Source organism: Leptodactylus fuscus, chromosome 7 (assembly GCF_031893055.1).
Source record: "Leptodactylus fuscus isolate aLepFus1 chromosome 7, aLepFus1.hap2, whole genome shotgun sequence".
In the NCBI taxonomy this organism is placed as follows: Eukaryota; Metazoa; Chordata; class Amphibia; order Anura; family Leptodactylidae; genus Leptodactylus; species Leptodactylus fuscus.
The window spans coordinates 43,974,814-43,987,967 of NC_134271.1; the positions used below are offsets into that span (position 1 = coordinate 43,974,814).

General features: G+C 42.0%; 1 long non-coding RNA gene across 1 annotated transcript in view; it reads right to left on the reverse strand.

The window, feature by feature from the left end:
* LOC142213541 (uncharacterized) overlaps positions 1-13,154 on the reverse strand; it is a 781,216-nt gene that overhangs the window by 269,000 nt on the left and 499,062 nt on the right. The window lies entirely within an intron of this gene.

Below are 13,154 nucleotides of genomic sequence, written 5' to 3' on the forward strand. Positions count from 1 at the left end.
AAATTGTCTTCCTTCTTAGGTTTCAATGTAAAGCAATAGACAATAGTTTGAGATGCTGACACCTTTAGATTGTCTTCTATGTGACTGTTGCTGTTTGTCTTTCTGTGTACCGCTAAGAACCCTATGCTCAGCACCAGCATCTAAGGGACATTCAGCAAAACAGGCATTGTGTTCAGGCCCGGTATAATTTGTTGCTCTAATCTCATGAAAACTTTAACAACTTCTGATCTGGAGCAGAGGAAAAATCTGCAGATTTGCTATGGCTCGCTAGTGGGGCCTTAGCCTAGTGGCTACAAAAGGAATAGAAGATATAAAGGAAGTTCTTATACTTCTCCATTCTACTAAATCCACTCCTGACTTTGGTTAAAAAAAATGGCAGCAACAGAGGAAAAGATGTATATTAAAAAAAAGAATACTATAAAATGATGTCACATATAAACAAATAAAAAGTCGCTTGCATGTTTTGAGACTGTCGCCTCTTACTCATAGTATGAACACTAAAAAAAAAATAGTCATATTAAATATGAATCAAAACCCACATGGTTAAATATACAGGGGTTTTATAAATGTGGCATGACGGTGCAGTGTCTGTAAATTCACTACAAAAACTGTCAGTTTTTCTAATGACAAAGGGAAAGATATAAATAAAAAATAAGCAGTACATGTGATTTATTGCACATCATGTAATATGTATTATGTAGGTTGCACCATCAGACCCCATAAAGTGCCTATCGCTGAACACATAGCAGATTGTAATACTCCTAATAAATCTGGTATATCTGGGGTATCCAGGCATTTCATTTCTTGCCATCTTGAAAATCCAAGTTCCTCCCTTTGTTTATGGGCAGTGGAACATATACCTAAACCCATACATGGAGAAGATAAACGAAAAATCCTTTTACGGCTGTGGCCCCATGGGGTGTCAACAGTGGCGTAACTACCACGGTAGCAGTGGTAGCGGCTGCCACAGAGCCCGACACCTTAGGGGGCCCAGGCCCCCTCACTAGCTAATATGCCAAAAAAATAAACAATACATTTTACTTTTTGAGGTCTGAGGCCACCTGAGGTGTCGGGTTCCAGGCGGTGGAGAGTCTCAGCGTGCGTCCTGACAGTGGGGGAGGGGCGGAGACATCGGGGGATGGAGTAAGCAGTGCTGAGGACTTATGGAGAGTGAGTGCAGACTGGTGAGTTTAACCCATGTGTGCAGGGAAGGCTGTCAGCACACAGTACTGTACTGGCAGCTGCCTGCTGCCTAGGGATGAAGGGGTTATTACAGTACATAATACTGTGCTACAGTGGCCACTATAGGGCATAATACTGTATGTAGGGGCCACTATAGGGCATACTACTTTGTGCAGGGGCCACTATAGGGTATAACACTGTATACAGAATCCACTATAGGGTTTAATACTGTATACAGGAGCCACTATAGGGTATATTACCATGTACAGGGGCCACTATAGGGTATAATACTGTGTACAGGGGCCACTATGGGGCATAATAGTGCCTGCAGGAATGCGGGGGAAAAGGGTCGGTCAGTCGGGGTCTTTGGAGTGGGGGGCCCACATCAAAGGTTCGCCACGGGGCCCCGCCATTCCTAGTTACGCCACTGGGTGTCAAAGTAATGCTCCATGCACATGAGACAATCTGGAGCAGAAGGCTTGGTCCAAACTTAGTAAGGAGATGGGGCTCCTTGCTACATAGTAGTCTATGATGCTGGAAGTCCCTGTCTGCCAATGGTTTCACTTTTCTGTAATGTTCATATTATGACCATTAGACGTGTGAGAAGGCAAGCACATCCCAGCATCATAGGTCACTATATTGCAAGGTGTCCCATCTCCTGACTAGGTTCAGATATGGAAATCCATCCAACATATGGACTAACTTTTCAGATTGCCTTCTGAGGATGGGGTCTAAAGGGTAAAGCTTTCCCAGGATCCATTGAGGAAACTACTCAATCACCTCTTGATTTTTGTATATGTTACCTACATTGATCCATAGTCAAAATTCATACTCAAACTGTTAGGATTGTGCGGCAGGTGCGGCCAAGGAATTAGGGTCGCAGCCTGTTCTGCTGTCACTGCTCAGTCCAGCATAGCAGGGGTGAATTCCCTTACAGCCCATAGGCATGGTCAGTTTCCTGACTGACAGGGGTGTCAGCCTATGAGCATCTGGCTTGGGCACCTGGACTGGCTGTTCAGGCCCGACTTCCCTCCATTTAAGGAGGCAGGTTGGGCAGCCCGGTGCTCTAGTCTCAAATGCCATATGTTGCACGTCTGTGCAAGATATTAGTTTGGCAACAAGCTGCCTTAGGTAGGTAGTGAGAACCTCCACCCTTATGTTAAAATTGTGGGAATCCTCCCTTTAGACAGTATTGTGGGAATCTCCTACCTTAGGCAGGCTGCTACCTGTGGTGCTGCAACTGCAGGTAGCTGTAGTGGGTGCAGCTCAGAAAGCTACTGGGAGTACATTGTCATAGTTTAAGTTTGTCTTGTAGTGGAATAACTGCAAGACTTTTGTATTCATTTGTGGCTGCTCTGTCCTGCAGAGATCTTATCTATGTTTCTGTTTGTACCCAGATGGTATTGTAGCTTGGCAGTGACATTACCTGTCGGCTCTTGCTCACACAAGGGTGCTCTGTGGTTCAGAGTCCAGTTGGGCTCTGCAGGCTTTTGTTTATTTTAGTTTTTTTTTTTTTTTTTAAGAAAGCCTGCTGACCGTAACACAAACTGTCCATTAGATTATGTTAGAAGTATTAGTGGGGGGATTCATCCAGACCAACATATTGCAGGCTTCTCTTGACAATCCCTGCACTGCTGAAGGATTAGCCTGAGTTATGATGATGAAGAATAGACTTCATCATAAATTGGATGCATCCTACAGCAGTCCATGCTCCTGATTGAAATCTATAACTGGACTGGATCTTAGGTTTCATTTACATAAAAAATGGAGTAAATGGTGATGACTCTGGCAAGACAATAGCCAGATCTGCAGCACATCCTCGCAGCATCCCTTTTGGAAAGTGTTCAGGTCAGTTTATAAAAAGCATTGCCAGTTTCTGTTGTAAATGCTATCCTAAAAGTTGCAAACTTGTGGTCTATGACTTTTTTATGCCATTATTTAGGGGTAGGGTCTGAGTAAATGTGCCCTAATGTGTCCACATAAATCATCTCTTACCTTAACTTCTGATCTAACCAAGGAAAAAATTGAATGCATTATTCTGATTATTATTTGTGTGTAACACATTGCTGTGTTACTTCCTAGCATTAACCAGCATCATTCAGCAGGGAAACCATTTATTCCATTCTCCCAAGCGTATAAAGTTAATAAGGGAACGCTCTGCTGGTGAAGTTTTTTTTTTTTTTTTTTCCAGTCTCCGATATAAAACCTGCAATTTCTTTATTGAGTGTTAGAAGTACAATTATATGTTTCGGATGGTGAAAAGTATACTCATGGGCACATATATGCTATATATTAGATGAAATGCTGTTGTTCAAGCAGTATTTATCTTCAAATTCTTTTGTAAGATATCTAGTAAGTAAATACTAGTGTGTGTCCAAATTATATAAAAACTTGCAGTAGAAAATCTGCAAGATATTACAATAACTCTGGAAAAATTCAAAGAAATCTCATCAACAAACTGCGCATAAAAATCTGCAGCGTAACTTGGCCTGCAGTGTGAATTTAACTCAGCTGCTGCAGCGTTTCATTGAAGATTTTACTCTTTGCAGCAGAATTTTCTTTACAAAAAAATCTTCAGTGTATTAGACAACTAGATATGGCCTAAAACAAGCTTATCCTTCCTTCATTGAATAGCAAAGCTGGAGTTACGAAATTGCTTCTAAATTAATTCTTTAAAAAGCTACGTAATTACTATTTAAGAGTTTAAGGCTAGACTCACACCAAAGAGTGTGAAATGGCTGTAAAAAAAGGTGAATTTTTCATGGCCATGTTGCACCCGAGTGGCTCCCATTTTCATGGATCTGCATAAATTTCAGTGTATGAAGGGCTCCATGGAAATGACCAAAAATAAGACATGACTAGAGATGAGCGAACAGTAAAATATTCAATATTCGTTTAGAATAGCCCCTCAATATTTGACTATTCTAACGAATACCGAACCCCATTATAGTCTATGGGGAAAAAATGTTTGCTTCAGTGGATCCCAATCTTCGACTCAGGAGAATCACCAAGTCCACTATGACACCCCAGGAAATGATGGAAGTGAGCTCTGCTTGGCTGCATCTCCGGAGTAGCCCAGCTGAGTGCATGGCCCTATGTAGCAGTGCTGGCCAATGTAGCAGTGTCCGATGTACCAGTCCGATGCAGCAGAGCTGAGTGTGCAGCAGGGTTCAGCGCACACTCATCTCTGCTAAATCTCCGGTGTAGCAGTGCCAGCACTGCTACATCTCGGCATAGGAATGCATTGACCAGCATTGATTGGCCAAATGCTATAGCATTCGGCTAATCAACGCTGGTTCTGCCGGTGGAGGCGGAGTCTAAGAGCGGTCCACAGCAGTCTCCATTCTGATCCGATCTTAGACTCCGCCTCCTCACAGACGAGCCTCCGGCAGAACCAGCGTTGATTGGCCGAATGCTGTACTCTGTATGGCATTCGGCCAATCAACGCTGGTCAATGCATTCCTATGGGAAAAAGTCAGCTCCCGCATATCGCAAGCTGACAGGGATCCCAACATAATATAGTGACTTGGGCATGTTAGATGCCCCCAGACATGCTTCCCCTGCTGTCCCAGTTGTATTCCAGGGTATTGGCATCATTTCCTGGGGTGTCATAGTGGACTTGGTGACTCTCCTGAGTCGAATGGTGGGATCCCCTGAAATGAAGCATTTTTCCCCATAGACTATAATGGGGTTTGATATTCGTTCGAATAGTCGAATATTGAGCGGCTATTCGAAAAGAATATCTAATATCGAATATTTTACTGTTCGCTCATCTCTAGTGAAGAATCATAGCTGTGTAACTGGTGCAGTTGAAAAAGAAAATGGTGGCAGTGATCTGGTATTAAATGATGTATCAATAATACCAGAAAGTGTGATGGATATATGGGTGGATTCATAGAGGGATAGGGTCCCAATCTGTAATATAATGCAATAAAGATCCCACTTAGAACGTAAGTGGGATCTTTATTGGGCAATGTATCAATAATGGCAATGCTGAGGTTTTTTAAATAAATTCTTTATTTATAAAAAAATATCATTAAATAAGACATTAACATAACGAGGCCGAGAAACACCAGCCAGTGACAGTAATTTATACATAATAAAGCGTCTGGATGGACAGAACAAGAACATGTCAAAGGAAACAAAAACACACAAGGACAAACAGCAAAGATAAGGACAAGCTAAGGTAGAGACATGGGGAGGAGAGAAAGGAAGAGAAAGGGAGAGAAAGAAAAAAAATGGGGGGGTAAACAGCGCCAAGCTTCGACCATCAACCCACTAGACTTAAATACATGTCAGCCAACCAGGTCTTTGTACATACAGGTACCTTGAAAAAGAACCCACTGGGTCCAAGCTTCCATGTAGGCCTCTCGAATGTCTCGAAGCGACGCGGTGAGGTCTTCCATAACACTAATGTCTTCCACCTTTCAAAGCCAGTGGCAGAGGGCATTGCTGAGTTTTTCTCTTATGTGTCAGAAAATAGTACCACCCTAATGTATTGACACTATTACGGTTTTATTTAGGTCTCATATTTTTTATGTGGGTCACAGAAATTCTAAACACGATACATAATGCTTGCTATAGACCTGTACTTTTCTGCTCCTTGGACATCCAATTCCACAATTTTTTATATGACTTGAAAAAAATACTCATTATAGTTTTCCCAATAATTATTTTTCTGCCTGTTTTTTTTTTTTTTTAAAAAAAACCACAACCTTGTTTAAAAATGATAATGTATTTGTTAACGGTGAAAATCTCAGCGCTGAGAATCAGCAATTATAAGCTCTTTCCTTTTGTGCCTGAAAGTTTAAAAAACAAGTATCTCCTAAGACATCTGTGTTTTAATTTACAATTCTTAATGAGGCTGAATAAAATAGTTTGTTCCACCATATCTTTCATTCGAAGTTAACAAAGAGCCAGGCTTTTGTGGCTGGGCACTAACACACTTGTGTTTCTTGCATAACTGTTGATATTTTTCAAAATGGCTTGAATGAAAAGGTTTTAGGTGAAACCAGATGGCCGCAATTGACTGATGAACTTCATCCAGCCTGGGAAACTGGGCACATCTTGTGTGGTACATTCTAACCTCTCCTTCCGTATCAGATGCAATTACAAAAACTGTGATAGAAAAATGTTTTGTTAAATTCATTTGTGTCTGTTCTTTAAAGTTTGCATGAGAAAAAAAGAGGCAAGCTTTACTGTGATATTGCTTTTCAAAAAGATGAGCTTCGACAAATACTGCCAATTACAGTGACAGCACAACCTATTCATTACAGTATAAGAGGAAGAAAGAAAGACAGAAAGAAAGAAAGAAGAAAAGAAAGAAAGAAAGAAAGAAAGAAAGAAAGAAAGAAAGAAAGAAAGAAAGAAAGAAAGAAAGAAAGAAAGAAAGAAAGAAAGAAAGAAAGAAAGAAAGAAAGAAAGAAAGAGGAAAAGAAAGAAAGAAAGAAAGAAAGAAAGAAAGAAAGAAAGAAAGAAAGAAAGAAAGAAAGAAAGAAAGAAAGAAAGTGGAAAAGAAAGAATTCAATATATCTATGTAAGGTAATTTTTGTGGTTATATAATTTTGTTTGTGAGTGACCAATTTTTTTTAATCAAATTGCTTAAGGGGCAAAAATGTATAAAAACTAAAGGATTAAAAAGAAAAAAATTGAGCTCCTAACTGAAAGGAATGGAAAAGAAAAAATTCTAACATATCTAGCCATTGTAGGGAAGTACAGGGGGTTAAGTTTCATACTTAGATGCTGCAGCTCTGGACCAGCACTGTCACGCTGACGTCTGGTCCCGGCACTGGAAGTAGGTTGGTGGGGCCTGGTAAGGCTTCCAGTGGTTGGACCAGAGAGCCTCACTTGGTGGGCAGACGGCCATAAGGAAGGTCCCACCGTCCCTCCCTGAGCTTGTGATGGTTTGGGGGGATTTTGACGGCTTGGGGGCACTGCTTCTCGTAGCTCTTTTGCTTTGTTCTTATTGCAGCAGTGGCAAGACGCTTGTGGGGTTGGTAGTTCTAATGTAGGCATCATGGTTACAGTGGTGGGTGGAATTCGGTGGTGGGGGAGACATGGTGTGATTCCCTCCTCCCCATAAATATTTGGTCTGCTCATGGTGGTGGGTGGTCTGGTGCATGGTGGGTCTCTCATGAGGTGGAGTCCCTTTAACTGGGTAGTCAGGTGCGGTGCCACTAACCTTTGGTTAACAGGTGGTGGCAAAATAGGGCACTTGGCTATACATATTGGTGGATGCCAGACCAATCTCTTTTTGTAGCTCTAAGGACCTCCGTTCAGGGCTGTTATTTGTCCTGTTTTTTTATACTGTTGGATAATAATGTTTTTTTACAAGTCTCATGTTCATTAATAAACTGACTGCTGTGGAAAAAAATATCCAACAAGTCTTCATGTTGTTTTTTGGGATAGTAAGGTGCCACGCAGTTAGGGCAAGAGAAGCTGCAAGAATGTGTTGCTAAGAATGGGTAAGACCGTAGTTGACAAAAGGGTGATACGTTTTTGCACAACACTCTACAATTAAGCAGTCAGAAGTTATTTAATTTTTGTATTTTTGTGTATTCAATTTAAATCAAAATGTGTTTTAGGTTTTGGCCCCACGTAGTGAGCCACAGCAAAATAAATAAATAAATGTTTTCCTCTGCATGATTTCTTCCCCTGCTATCTCTATTCGGAAAATGCCAGAGCATCCACAGACATGCTGAAATTTTTAAAAACCCAGCTTTTCTGCTGCAGATTTTTTTTTCAGCAATGTGTGGATGGGATTAGCCAGAATCCCATTCACTTTATAGATACTGTAAAACACTGTGGCCAAAATGCTGCATTTTCACAACATGGGGCCCTGGCCTAGAGGAGTTTTCCAGGGCTATAATATTGTTAACCAATATTTGGCATTGGCCATTAATATATTAAGTGGCAGGGGTGCAACACTTTGAGCCCCACTGATCAGTTATAGCAGCTATGGTACTTTGGTGAGTGCCATCTTCATAGGTATATGATTTCACATTCCTGAGTTACAAGGTCTGTTTATGGCTCAGTTTCATTGAAATATATGGAGCTTGACTGTAAAACCAAGGACATCTGATGAACTGTGTTGCTTGGTATTAATGCTGTGGCCTTAGGATGGGTCGGCAATATTATAATGCTGGAAAAACTCTATAAGGTTTCATGTCATAAAGAGAGATAGACAAACTTCACAAGATTTGCTTCAATGAATAATCGTGAAGTTTGGTCCTCTAGTTCATTTCTAGCCAAACTTTTTCAGGTAGAACCTCAAGTGGTATTATTATGTTCTGAGTCTCCTCAGACCCCAGAGTATAATAAATGGAGGCCCAGGAGAGGTGATGAAAAATAAACAGTTATACTTGCTTTGCTTCATCTGTCTCAAATCCGAGGTAGGTTCACCTGTAACACACCTAATGTAGGGTATTTAATAATGTGCACCAAATGTCCCACTGAAAATCTGTATGTTGGAGAGATCGGACAGCAGCTTAGAATGCGTATGAATTCACATCATCATACAATTAGAGAACAAAGAATGGACCTTTCCGTATCAAAACATTTCTGTAATGAGGATCATAATATCACTGATGACATGAAAATTGTGGTTTTAAGAGGGAATTTAAAATCAAGGACTTCAAACACTGGAGAAGGGGTTAAATCTATCACATGGTTTTATGGCATCCTACAGAAATCACTGACCTGAGACACTGTGAACTGAGACACTGTGAACCTGGAATTGTTTACATTGTTTCTACCAATGACTAATAACCCTAATAATCCTCTTCCCCCCCTTCCTCCTAGAATTCTATCCCTATGTGTCCTTTTGTACATAAATATGTATCCTTCAGAAATGTGTTTTAAATTTACTTGAGAAAGGAGCCGAGAGTTCTGAAACATTGTAATCTGTCATCATTATTAGTTAGCCATTAAAAAGGTATCAACTACTGAAGACTATCAAGTTTTTTGTTTTTTTATATTTCCTATCCACTGGCTAACACGGTACGAGAACAAACATTTTCCTTATCATCTCTCCCAGACATCCTCATTAGAGATGAGCGAACAGTGTTCTATCGAACACATGTTCGATCGGATATCAGGGTGTTCGCCATGTTCGAATCGAATCGAACACCGCGTGGTAAAGTGCGCCAAAATTCGATTCCCCTCCCACCTTCCCTGGCGCCTTTTTTGCACCAATAACAGCGCAGGGGAGGTGGGACAGGAACTACGACACCGGGGGCATTGAAAAAAATTGGAAAAAGTCATTGGCTGCCGAAATCAGGTGACCTCCATTTTAGACGAATAGTGGATTTCAAATCCGGGTCATATGAGAATGTGAACTTTGTGACTATGAGACAGGGATAGCTGTACAGGCAGGGATAGCTAGGGATAACCTTTATTTAGGGGGGAATGTTATTAAAAATAACTTTTTGGGGCTCTATCGGGTGTGTAATTGTGATTTTTGTGAGATAAACTTTTTCCCATAGGGATGCATTGGCCAGTGCTGATTGGCCGAATTCCGTACTCTGGCCAATCAGTGCTGGCCAATGCATTCTATTAGCTTGATGAAGCAGAGTGTGCACAAGGGTTCAAGCGCACCCTCGGCTCTGATGTAGCAGAGCCGAGGCTGCACAAGGGTTCAAGCGCACCCTCGGCTCTGATGTAGGAGAGCCGAGGGTGCACTTGAACCCTTGTGCACCCTCAGCTCTGCTACATCAGAGCCGAGGGTGCGCTTGAACCCTTGTGCACACTCTGCTTCATCAAGCTAATAGAATGCATTGGCCAGCGCTGATTGGCCAATGTATTCTATTAGCCTGATGAAGTAGAGCTGAATGTGTGTGCTAAGCACACACATTCAGCTCTACTTCATCGGGCTAATAGAATGCATTGGCCAGCGCTGATTGGCCAGAGTACGGAACTCGACCAATCAGCGCTGGCTCTGCTGGAGGAGGCGGAGTCTAAGATCGCTCCACACCAGTCTCCATTCAGGTCCGACCTTAGACTCCGCCTCCTCCGGCAGAGCCAGCGCTGATTGGCCGAAGGCTGGCCAATGCATTCCTATGCGAATGCAGAGACTTAGCAGTGCTGAGTCAGTTTTGCTCAACTACACATCTGATGCACACTCGGCACTGCTACATCAGATGTAGCAATCTGATGTAGCAGAGCCGAGGGTGCACTAGAACCCCTGTGCAAACTCAGTTCACGCTAATAGAATGCATTGGCCAGCGCTGATTGGCCAATGCATTCTATTAGCCCGATGAAGTAGAGCTGAATGTGTGTGCTAAGCACACACATTCAGCACTGCTTCATCACGCCAATACAATGCATTAGCCAGTGCTGATTGGCCAGAGTACGGAATTCGGCCAATCAGCGCTGGCTCTGCTGGAGGAGGCGGAGTCTAAGATCGCTCCACACCAGTCTCCATTCAGGTCCGACCTTAGACTCCGCCTCCTCCAGCAGAGCCAGCGCTGATTGGCCGAATTCCGTACTCTGGCCAATCAGCACTGGCTAATGCATTGTATTGGCGTGATGAAGCAGTGCTGAATGTGTGTGCTTAGCACACACATTCAGCTCTACTTCATCGGGCTAATAGAATGCATTGGCCAGCGCTGATTGGCCAGAGTATGGAATTCGGCCAATCAGCGCTGGCTCTGCTGGAGGAGGCGGAGTCTAAGGTCGGACCTGAATGGAGACTGGTGTGGAGCGATCTTAGACTCCGCCTCCTCCAGCAGAGCCAGCGCTGATTGGTCGAGTTCCGTACTCTGGCCAATCAGCACTGGCCAATGCATTTCTATGGGGAAAAGTTAGCTTGCGAAAATCGCAAACTGACAGGGATTTCCATGAAATAAAGTGACTTTTATGCCCCCAGACATGCTTCCCCTGCTGTCCCAGTGTCATTCCAGGGTGTTGGTATCATTTCCTGGGGTGTCATAGTGGACTTGGTGACCCTCCAGACACGAATTTGGGTTTCCCCCTTAACGAGTTTATGTTCCCCATAGACTATAATGGGGTTCGAAACCCATTCGAACACTCGAACAGTGAGCGGCTGTTCGAATCGAATTTCGAACCTCGAACATTTTAGTGTTCGCTCATCTCTAATCCTCATCTAGTGGTCCCTTTCCCATTGCATGATGATCTCAAATATGGAATTACTATGTAAAAAGCTATATGTACAGTGGATATAAGATAACTTCTGATTGCTATTAATCTGTTCCAACCAATTTACTCATATACTGTGTCACACCATTAATAGATCTCACACTTATATGAAACAGTACTATTATCATCTATTAGCCTTTCCCCTGACAATTGAAGAAATGGAAGTGACATGTGGCACTAAAAGACTTAACTTCCTGTATTGAGCTTGGGGAATGAGACCCATCAATCATTATTCATTATTTGAAGCTCAAATATTCACAAAATCAGTTCATGATTGAAATTGACAACTATAAGTGACAAATAACCTTGAATATTAGTGCAGAGGATATTCTGACCCATGAGCACCAAGCAAGGATTTAAAATATATCATAGATATCTTTTTCTGCTTAGTGCAAATTACTATGTTACACAACTAGTCTTATTGTCCAAACCAGGCAGTTAAGGATGAAATTATACATGTATTACAATAATATACTGTTTTATAGATGGTTTTACACCTAAATATCAGTGAGGAATGGTCTTAGATACTATTATAGTAATTAGAAATCACTAATAGGTTAATACTAGGGTTGAGCGATCAGGATCGGAAAAGATTGGATTCCCATCGGCGATCGAGTAAATTTCACGATTGTGATCGGAATTCCGACCCGATCTTTTCCAGTAGGATCAAGATCGGAGGTTATCTCAAGATCGGCTCAACCCTAAAAGTGACTTTTCCCATAGAGAAACATTGACTAGGGTTGAGGATCGGGATCGGAAAAGATCAGATTCCGATCGGCGATCGAGCAAATTTCATGATCGAAATCGGGATCAAGATTGGCTGGAAAATGATCGGAAATCGGATTTTAAAATAGATCTTGAAATCTCAAGATCGGCTCAACCCTAGTTAATACCATATATAGTACTATATAAATTTCAACATCAAGTATCTGAAATAAATGAGATCTATTACTACCATACATCTACAGTACATATGTATTCATTAGAGATAAGTGAATTACTCAAAAATTCGATTTGGCAGCATCACCAAATCTTTTGATAGAATTCAATCAGAACTAATTTGTGGTGAATTGCATTAAAAAAAAACAGCTATTTCCTGGCTGCAGAGAGCCTGTACAGTGGTTAGAACACTGAGCCTTGCAGTGGTTTTTAGTGATGTTCCACTAGTGAACTTGAACCAGCGATGCACTTATCACTGGTTCAGCACTATAGACTGCAAAACGTGTACTGCAGTCTATAGAGGAGGTCACCTTATGCAGATGCTACGAATGGGCCCGTAGCTCCCTATGGGGGATATGAGCAGCCTGGGGTCACTAGCCAGACCCCGGGCTGCAGAAGATGCAGATCTCACCGCTGGGGGTGCCGAGGGGGACATGTACCATGGCAGAACCCTTTGTATCCTGCAGTCATGTTTGACTCCAGTATCCAAAGGGATAAAACCCATGATCGGAGCTGTGCTCTGACTGGGGGTTATGGAGCAGGGTGTTAGCTGTCAGTTACAGCTAACACCTCCTCCCAATGCCGTGGGCAGTCGCAAAAGAGTTAAATGGCATTGTGAGTGATCCCACATTCCCAGAGTTCCTTACCCCATGTCCTAACATATGCAGCAGCAATTTTTAGAAAAAAATGTGATTCATTACCACGAAGCGTGAAGAAATCTGGATACAAAGCAAATTGAATATTTCCTGAAATTCGGATCGAATTCCACTTCAGCAGCTTCGATTCGACTCGACTCATCTCTAGTATTCATTATTAGTCCAAACTGTAACACTTAGAATAACATTCAACCAATCTAAAACTCAATTTAACTAGAGAAC